Raw genomic sequence first — 10,317 nt, 5'->3', positions numbered from 1 at the left:
CTGCCTGAATATTACCACTATGCACCACTTCACTGTATTTATTAGCACTGAGTGGAAATGAGTAGGGCAAGAGCAGCAGTAACCAAAACATGGAGTTGTCTCAGAGATCCCTGTTATTTTCCAGTAAAAATGCTGGAGTTCCCACCATAGCATTAGAACAGTAACTAGTCTTTTAGAATATGATTATAATGATGACTCTTCCTTTGAGTAGACAGAGAATAAGAGTACATAATGAAACAAAAGTATGTATCAGCTTGAAGCCTATCAACCTGCCAGAGAAACAGTGCTCTGTGATTTCATTAGCCAGTTTGGACTTTGATCTGTCACATAGCACTCCATGACTGAACATCCAGCAATACCACTGAAACCAGTTCTCAAACTAAAACATAAACCACAACAAACTAATGAGATTCCTCTCCAACTTGAAATATACGCAGACACAGATTGATTTTAATTTTGAGAAGTGAGATTTATTTTGAGGGTCACAAAAACCACTGCTTATCACAGTTGAGGTTTCGTGTGTTTATCCCTTGAGCAATCAATGACATTCAGGCCCAAATTCCAAACCTCTTCCTTTAGCCACTAGCTTTACCTTTTAGTCTTAACTAGTTCTTCACCACTCTTGGAAACAACAGTTTTAAACATTTGTTTCAGAAAAGCTAACATCTGACAACAAACAAAGTGAAAAGAATAAGTACAATCAATGTTATTTTTTTTTAAACTAATAAAACACACCATGAAACTTCTATGGTAAAAACGTGAATTCCAAAGCCACTAGCTGGAAGATAGCTAATGATTTTTTTTTTTTTGATTGCTTAGATTTCCAAGAACTAAACTGCTTTGAGGCTAACCTTTACCCATAAGGGGAGAGATAAAAGGAGATACTCCCTTCTCTTCCAAGTAATGAAGACATTTATCTATGAATTTATATTACGAATAAATGTGGTTAGGACAGATTCCATAGACTAAAGTGCTTCATGTTCTGCATAAAACCGTACTAGGAAAAGAGAATTCTCGAGCCTGTTAGTCATTATGAAAGAGACCCAACGTGGGTGCAGAAAGATGGACATCCTCTAGCTGAAGATACTAAGACACGCCAAGACTGATCCAAAGACCCCAAGGGGAGAGCTGCACTAGAGAGACGTGCAGTCACCTCGGGACGTGACAGCCCGAGGGAGCAGCAACACCACCGAGGGCCGCACGGCAGCCGGTACACTCTCCCCGTGCCGAACGCCAGAGCCCTGGCGGAAGCCGCGGCCGGCGCGGTCCCAGATGCGTGCCCTAATGCCGCCCGCCGGATCGCCGCGGAGGGCCCACGATCGGGTCCCAGAAGCCCTGTCCCTTCGCTGGCGGGGGGCGGGTGACAGGCCGGTGCAATTCCCTCCCGAGGGCTGAGAGGTTACCGGTGGCAAGGCTGGCAAGGGGCGCGAAACAACCGAGCGGCTCCGCCGCAAGCGGCCGCCAGCCAGCGCCGCGGGGAGGCGGTGAAGCGCCGCGGGGCCTAGGCCCGGCCCGGCGGGGGCGACATGCCGGCCCTGGCTTCCCGGGCCGGCGGCGGAGCCCTGCCGCCCGCCAGAGGCCGCCGTGCGCGGCCGCGGAGCCCTGAGGCGGGGGGGGGGGAGGCAAGGGCCGGGCGGGGGTCTGGGCACCGCCGCCCCCCCGCGGGCCGCTGCGGCCACAGAACTGCCAGACCCCGCGCGGCCCGGGCCGCCGGGCCTGGGAAGCCGCAACCCCGCGGGTTCCCTCGGGTTTCGCCCCCGGGGCGCCTCCCTGCCGCTCTGCCCGCGCACGGCGCCGTGCTCACCGCGGCCCGGCCCGGCCCGCTCGGCCCCCAGCGGCCGCCGCGGGGAGCGCGGAGCAACCCGGCGGCCTCCCCCCGCCACCCCCCCGCCGAGCCGAGCCGAGCCGGGCGGCTATTTTTAGTAAATCCTCCTCGCGTCGCCACGGGCTGCGATCGCAGCGCGCAGCCCCTCGCCGGCAGCTGCCGCCGCCCCGCCCCGCGGCCCGCCCGCCGCGCACGGTGCAGGCTCGCCCGTGCCGGCTCCGCCGCCCGCCGGCGCTATGGCCACCTAGTCCCCGCGGCAGCCGCCGCAACTTTTCCTTCCCGCTCCGCACCCTCCCCTGCCGCCCCGGTGGAAGATGGCAGCTGGGGGGAGGACTGGAAGTTGCAGCCCGCGAGCGAAGAGATAAGGCGGAGGCGCGGGAAGGTGAGTGGCGCCGGCTGCCCCACTCCGCTCCGCTCTGCCCGGCCGCGGCGGCAGCCAGCGCGGGGCCGTGGGGCCGGCCCGTCCCGCCGCCCGGCCGCTGTCCTGGACTTGCCGGGGTGGATTTTTCGGGACCTTTGGGAAGGTTTCGGGAAGTTGGGCCGTGTCAGGGCGGGTGGGGGCGGCCGCCCCCCGGCAAGTTTCGTTTCGCGGGAGCGTGAGTGGCGGAGGGGTTCCCGGTGCGCCTGCCCTGCCCGGCGTGTGTGCGCGTTAACGGGCCCGGGAGGGGGTCCCTGTGCGACCCCCTCCTCTGCGGGGCCGCGGCCGTGTCGCGCGGGTGCCGGGGCCACCCAGGCAAGCCCGGGGGCTGGCGGGGCCGGTTGCCGGAGCCCCAGCGGGCGGGGAGGACGCTGCGAGCACCCCGCGGCCGGCTGGGGAGCGGGGAGAGCCCCCCGCTGGGGGCCGAACAGGTGGGAGCGGGGCCGAGCGGCGGGGCGCTCCCCTGGGGCTCCCCGCCGGGCCGGGGTGGCGGCTGCCTGGGGCGGCGGCGCCGCAGGGCCGGTGCGGGCGCATCCCGGGCCGGTGCGCGGCCGGAGCTCCGTGTGCCCGTGCTTTGGGTGGCCCAGCGGTGTGTGCATCCCGGGGGGCGGCTCAGCGGCGCGGGGCAGCGCACGGGCAGTTTCCGATACGGGTGCAGTTGTTCCGACTCACCTAAAATGTCTGAGTTGTAATCTGAAATGGAATGTAACAGCAGTCGGTAATCATTCGTGCTTATCACTGTTACAGAAAAAAAGCAGGTATTACTTGTAATGCACGAAATGGGTATTCATCTGGGGAAGATTTACACAGAGCTCACGGCAGTTTGTATTTCAAAGTGCTCCGAAGGGGTCTAAAAATGCTGTTAAACTACGCGAGAATTTAAGAGGGGAGAAATACTTAAAACAAGCCGAACATTGAGAAAGAAGTAGCAAAGCGAATTGCGGAGACCTTTTGACATATGAAAATGCATGAGTGTTCTTTGCTGATGCAAAAGGTGTTGAGAAGTCCTGTCACAAACAACACGGAACAAGTATCGACACAGAAGCCGAGGAATTTTAAACCTATCTGTCTTTCAGTATTGTCAGCTTTAGTTCCATGACATCTTGTTTTCTGGGACAGAAGAATAGTTTTGTGACAGTTATTCAGGATTTAATTTGCAAGCTCACAAAGGCCTGTAAACTCTGCTGAGAACTCATGAACAAAAAAGGACGGTATTTCACATTAAGGTTTTTCAAATGCCCTCTCCTACCCGCCCCCAGCCCCAGTTCCCCAACAGCATCCTAGATCTATTGAAGATATTTAAATTGATCTTTTTTTGACAGTTTCTAAATTTTCTTTCATGTCCAATGCATTCTTGTATCAGTGGTCCCAGCCCACGTATGTTTTGTACCCAGAGCACCTGCTTTGTTCAGAGGGAAGTGCAGGCTTGTTCTCTGTCATGGTACTGGAGCGGTATTGGAAGGCAATTCCATCCCTTCATACAGCTAAGTTGCATTGTTATTTGTATAAAATAGATAGGTCTCAACTATATATAACTTTCCACCATCAATGATACAAATGATACATTATTCTAACCCTTCTTTTTCATTACAGTGGCAGAGGTGTGACACAAAACGTTGGGAAAAAACATGTCATCGCCCCAGACAAAAGCTGCAGTCAGTCATATTTACCTACCAGTGGTGCCAACTTCATCATATAAATACTGAAATAGCTCTCTTTTGTATGAAAATGTCATTGTCAGTTGAGAATTCTGAAAAAGATAAAACCACGCCATTATACTTCATGGTGACCAAGCTGATGCAAGTACAGCACCATAGTTACTTAAGCCTGCCCAAAACAGTGTTCTCAGTGTCAGATTCCTGTGTATTCTGGTAGCAAAGTCAATGTCAATGTGTAATACACCCAAATATTTTCAACCTGACATTAAAATGCCAATTCTGAAAACAGCAGTGTTTGGTTTTCCATTAACCTGCTTTTCCACAAATGAAGCGCAGTCTCCAGGATGAAACGGGAATACTAGTTTATAAGCTGTTGTGTATCTTCTGTTTACCACCATGTTTCTGTGCCCAGAGCAGTTTAAAAATAAAAATGAAATAGTGTCTTCACTGCTGAAAGTCCTAGTACACGCTTCATCTAGTGCAGCTGCTCCTACTAGGATTTTTCTGGGGAAAAAAAGATAATACTGTGATTGAGTGGTATATATATTTTCTGATTTCTTAATAGACAATAACATTAAGAAGAGGTTCAGTTATAAAAACTATGTACTTTCTAAAAACCATTTAAAGTGGAAAATAATTTTCAGTTGTTTATCTCACTGCCTGAGATAATCTCATAGAAGTTGCTGTTGAAATTTTTATATACTGAAAATATGGATCAAATTCATGTTTATCCATCATGAAAATGAAATGAATCCCAGTATGAATTACCATGAATGCTGAGGGTGACTAAATGTAGTTTAAGTAGTTATTTCTGAGTATTCAGCTAATGCTTAATAGGAGAAATGGAGTTTTGAAAATATTCAAATCCTGTTGTGTGTGACTGACTATAGCCAATTAAAAATGACAAAAATGTTGGGATGTAGCCTAGTAATCTCCAAAATAGTAAATTAAAGCATGTATTTACTAGACTGGGTGTACTATTGCTATTTTGTATCCATCAGTATTCATACTAGCTACTTTAAAGCTACTTAGGGTATGTGTATACAAACAGCAATAGAAAGTACTTCTGGTTTACAGTGTAGTCCTAGCTGAATCGTTAGCTGAGAGAGTTTGGTATATTTCAGGAGTGAGGGCTTTTTGCCTTTTACAGAAGAGGTTTGGGCCAGATTTGCTGAGGGTTGTATATTATGCCTTATATGCATACTGTTCACGTGAAATTAACTTTCCGTAGAATTAAAGTTAAAAGAGAATGTATCAGTTTTCCAGTCTCTCCAAGAGTGTAAGAAAACGTTCTTTCAGTTGTTGCATTCAAGTAGGAAAGTACATAATACATTTGATGAGTTTATTTTAAGATGTAAAGACATGCTTTGTAAAGGCTGAATGCTGGACCATTCCATGATAAAAGATTGTCATGCTTCAAGGTTTCAGTAATGATTGCCAGAGAAGAAAGCATGTTTTTTTCAGAGAAAGTTGCATCCTGAATCACTTAAGGTTAGATTGTTTACTGAAACTGGTATGTTAGTAAGGCAATGTAGAGCTAACAGTACTTGACAAAATCACCTTTCATTTGCTGCTTTTTGTTTTGGGTTTTTAGGTTAGGAAGATCATATATGACCAAAGAATTTATCCCATATTTGATGTAACTTACTTGGAATGAATGCATTACATTGTGAATGTCAGTGCATGCCAGGTAAGACTGCACTAGTGTTGACTTTATTATTGCAACTTTTATAGTATTATGAAGTTTATTCGTATGTGCTAATCTATAGCTTCATCTTCAGGCAGCTTAAAAATTACAGCAAAACAGTGTTTAACTACTTTTCAGAAATAATATTCATTAGTTTGGGGCCATCTTAAAATCTTTTCAGCTACAAGTTATGATCTAACTTTCCTGTGAGGACATACCCAAACTTCTTTATTTTTATGCAATATATAGTTATGTAACTTTTTTTCTAAAGAAGTTTGTTGTAGTGGTTTAACCCCAGGCAACAGCTAAGCCCCACACAGCCACTTGCTCGCTCCCCCGCCGTGGGATGGGGGAGAGAATCAGAAGAGTAAAAGCGAGAAAACTCGTGGGTTGAGATAAAGACAGTTGAATAGGTAAAGCAAAAGCCACGCACGCGAGCAAAGCAAACCAAGGAATTCATTCACTGCTTGCCATGGGCTCAGCCATCCCCAGGAAAGCCGGGCTCCATCACATGTAACAGTTACTTGGGAGGACAAATGCCATAGTGCCACATGTCACCATCTTCTTCCTTTTTCTCCCAGTTTATATACTGAGCTTGACATCATATGGTATGGAATATCCCTTTGGCTAGTTTGGATCAGCTGTCCTGGCTGTGTCCCCTCCCAGTTTCTCATGCCCCTCCAGCCCTCTCGACCAAAACCATCAGTGTGCATTGCTCTCACACCAAATCCAAAACACAGCACTGCACCAGCTACTAAGAAGAAAGTTAACTCTATCCCCGCTGAAACCAGGACAATGCCCCAATGTTTTGCAATGCCATGGGTCTTCCATTAGCAGCTCTGCACTCTGCCTTTCCCTTGCAGCTCTGTAACCTTTCTCCAAAACTGCTGGGGCAGTGTTTCCCTTGCTGTCCTCATGCTGTTGGTCTTGTACTGTTGTTCTCATGGCTTTTCATCTGCAAACCCTGACAGTACTGTTATGTCAGGTTTCCAGTGGTAAGTGATTTACACTGGTGTAATAGTCATTCTTTTTCACCATCCTTTTCTTGCACCATTTTTTGCAGCTAGGACTGTGCTAGGAGAAAGACAATTATCTGATAAGGTTTACATATATTACTGAGTAACACTTAACAGCCAACTAGTTAGCTTGCGACACAGCCTCTGATCAAAGACTACTCCAGTCAGTGCTAGTAGCATCATGAGTGGGAACAGGCAATAGGGAGTTTGAACAGATCATGAGGAAATCTGTATAGTTTCTATGGGAGTAGTATGGTGGACCACCTATATGCACTGGAGAGGACACTGGGAAGAGGGTGCTTGCTGGGTAGACCATGTCAGTTCTTTTCTTGACTAGCCACTGAAGGGAGTTTTGCCTTTCGCCTTTCCATTTTCTCCTTTTGCTTTTCTGTTGCAGCACTCTCCAAACTATCAAGCTGCAACAAGGTCTTTTACCATCTCATACCAGCATACTCTTCATGTCAGTCCCTCAGTTACCTTCTCCTCATCCAGGGTGCATGTTCTTTCTCTTCTTGCTCTGTCTCTTCTTCCTTGGCTGCTCTCTCTTCATTGGCTGCCCAACATCTGAACTTAACCAGCCACACCTGCACTTTATCTACATCAGCCAACCCTCTGCCTCTGAAGCCAGCCCACAGTTGTATATTATCAATGCTAATTAACCCAGCTTCGTTCCTCTACACTTTTCCAGTTCTCTTTTCCTGTGTTCTTCTATTTTTATCCTTCCCCCCCTCCCTCCCTCCCTCCCCCCCCCCCCTCCCTCCCTCCCCCCTCTGCCTTTTTTTTTCCCCCCAAAAGGAACTCTTGTTATGGGAGTTCATACATGTTATCAGTTATAAACTCTGCAAATAAATTGTAAATCAAGAAGGGATGTAAAGATGCTTACAGATTTGTAATGAGGAGTATAGGTGAGTGTGCTGATAGACCGGTACATGGGCAATTTATCCGTGTTTAAAGTCAGATTATCTGATAACCTTCCTAGTTTTACTGTTTGGTCAAATAGAAATCATACATCCTCTGAGCCTTCATTTAGTCAGCCTGAATTTACCTTTCTGTTTTTTTTTTTTTTTCATGTAAGAATATCTGTGTTCCTCCAGATATCTTTGAGTCGTTGTCTGTATCCTTTTCAATCTGAAGTTACCTTTCTTAAGCAAATGTGAAAAGAATGGTAGTCTGTGCCCATCAAAATCTCATTAGCGTCTTGTCCAAGGGTGGTGATACTCCATCTCTTTTTATAAAAAGCTTGACTGATGTGTCCTAGGATGTATTCAGGTCAAACTGGAAGTTTAATTTCCTGTTACTTTTTGTAACACTCATGATTACACTAAATCACAGAAGCATTCAAGTTGGAGGGGACCTTAGGAGATCCGTAGACCAACCTTTTGGCCAGATAAGAGTCAACACAGAATTCGGACCATGTTGCTTAGGGATTTGTCCAATTCAGTCTGGAAAATCTCCAAAGAAAAAGATTCCACAACCTCTCTGGAAAATCACATCCAATACCTAATTTTCTTCCTAGAAATTTTTCTTCTTTATGTTGACTCATAACCTGTCAGTTTCAATTCACAGCTGTTGTCTCTTCTTGTGCCATGCACATCTGTGAAAAGCCTGGCTCCATCTTGTTGGTAACCTCCTCATCAGCACTGGCAAGCTGACGTTAGGTCCTTGCTAAAGCCATCTCATCTTCAGGCTGAACAAGCCCTCAGCTTCTCATACAGCAAGTGCTCCAGTCCCTGACTGCCTTAGTAGACTCAGGAGGTGGCAACTTCCAGTTATGGGGAGAGCCAAAACTGGATGCAGTATTCCAGATGAGCTCTAGTGCTTGAGTAAAGGGGAAACCTAAACCTTCATATTGGTAAAGCTACCAAATAGTAAATAGCACAAGATTCTGAAAACCCATGAATAAGGCATTGAACAGAAGTGTACTGTCTTGAGACCATGAAATTAATATAAGCTATTATATGCTTTTAAGAATTTGTTATTGCAGTTTACATAGAAACGCGGTTCATTTGATAGTTCTTATCAGAAAAGTTCTTGAATCATGTTTTTTGGAGTAGGGAAAGTAATTTGACATTGGAATTCTAAAGCACCATGTGCATTAAAATATCTCCGTTATAGAAGCATATGAAGAAAATGACATGACACAGACATTCTGTATGTCTAGGTTTTAATTATACAAAATTCTTTATTATTCAAGTTTTTGACAGTTATCATTAAGTCTCCAGGGTGCTAACTATTGAACTGAAACCTTGCTTTGACAAGAGGTGGGTGAACTGCAGGTGTGAATATAGGATTTCCAAGGAAAAAAATTGAAACATTAAATTCCAAATGGAAAATAAGCAGCATGCACATAGTGACTGTGTTTAGTGTGTAAAGTGTATAAATTATTGGCATTTTACCTGATTTATAGTTAGATAGCTATTCAGTTGTTCATATATAGCTTAAAATTAGAGGAATATGCTGACAATATACAATAGATACAGTTACCACTTTAATCTTTTATGTTTCCTCTTTTGGTAGACAATATAACCAACATTGATTAATAAGCCATACTATTGATTAAGTGAAATTTTGATATTTCATATTGGAGTTGAATCTGTTTTATTTGGGATATAAATAGTTACTGTGTATATTCTCTGAAAACATATTCTAAATGTTTTAGAATGAAAGATCAGTGGCTTGAAACAGCAAAAACCCCATTCAATAGCTAAAACAGATCATAAAGAGTCTTGTAATGTGGGTTAGGTCTACCCTGCTGACCTCTATCATCCACACCAGGGATCTAGCTGGAGGTTACCATAGGATCCGTTTTGGCTTCTGTGTACTCAGTTTTCCTTCCATAAAAATCAGGGTAAGTAGGGAGCAGCAGGGAACTGAAGTTCAATGTCATCAACAGCATCAGAGTGAAGACATGGTCAAGATGCACCCCTGTGGCAATCAGGGCCACAGAACTGACAAGAGTGAATAGTCTGGAGGGGAAGCCAAACCAAGAAGCGAGTCAGAGAAAGGTATTTTCATTTATAAATGACATAATCTAAGTTTAATCTTTGAGTACCATCTGTAACAGCATGGAAGCTGGGATTGCAGCTAGCAGCAGTTAAGTGCTCATTTAGTCATTAGGACAACCCAGAGAGGCTGATATAATTTAGGTGGACTGTCAAAGCAATGGAGGAGCTACAAAAGTGTATCAAAAATAATTCTTGGTGATTCTTCTTTGCCATCTTTCGTCAATTACCTTCAAATAATTTTAACAGATCTTGGCATGCGCTCTAGGTACATTTTCTGTACCTAAGTATCTGTATGCTTCTGCCCCCTCCATCACTAGTTTTCCTGAGTGATGCCTAAATGTAAGTATGTAGCTTCTTCAGTGTATTCAGTTTACCTGCAAGCAGAGCATGAAGGTATGCCTAGGAGATTTTTTTTTGCATGCCTGGCAAATGAAATCCTTTTTCTCTAGGCCACAAAGTAGCAACAGAGACAGTTCCAGAGTTTCACTGCGATTTTTCCGGGGTGTCTGTATACGTAGCATGTGAGAAATGTGTTTTGTAGTGACAAATCAAGTGTCATTTCTGACCCTGCTTCCCATTTACTCATCTGCAGGGTGGTCATCCATACTTTTGGAGAATGCTGCTTTAATGTTTGTCACCTGTGAAGTCTGTATGCATCATTACTTCTTCTTTAATTTCTGTGGAGTGTTTGTATTGTGAGAAGAGACT

At 45.6% G+C, this 10,317-nt stretch overlaps 1 protein-coding gene across 3 annotated transcripts in view; it reads left to right on the top strand.

The window, feature by feature from the left end:
* Positions 1–1,958: 1,958 nt before the first annotated feature.
* Positions 1,959–10,317, top strand: part of HDAC9 (histone deacetylase 9) — a 485,158-nt gene continuing 476,799 nt past the window's right edge. Inside the window, exon 1 of one of the 3 annotated variants that reach the window (XM_055803475.1) lies at positions 1,959–2,207. The gene's annotated coding sequence lies outside the window, so the exon portion shown is untranslated. The remainder of the gene's footprint in view (positions 2,208–10,317) is intronic. The other 2 variants (XM_055803474.1, XM_055803473.1) reach the window with 2 other exon arrangements.

This window comes from Falco peregrinus, chromosome 5 (assembly GCF_023634155.1).
Source record: "Falco peregrinus isolate bFalPer1 chromosome 5, bFalPer1.pri, whole genome shotgun sequence".
In the NCBI taxonomy this organism is placed as follows: Eukaryota; Metazoa; Chordata; class Aves; order Falconiformes; family Falconidae; genus Falco; species Falco peregrinus.
The sequence above is the reverse complement of the archived record's forward strand: the minus strand, read 5'-3'. Positions and strand labels throughout refer to the sequence as shown.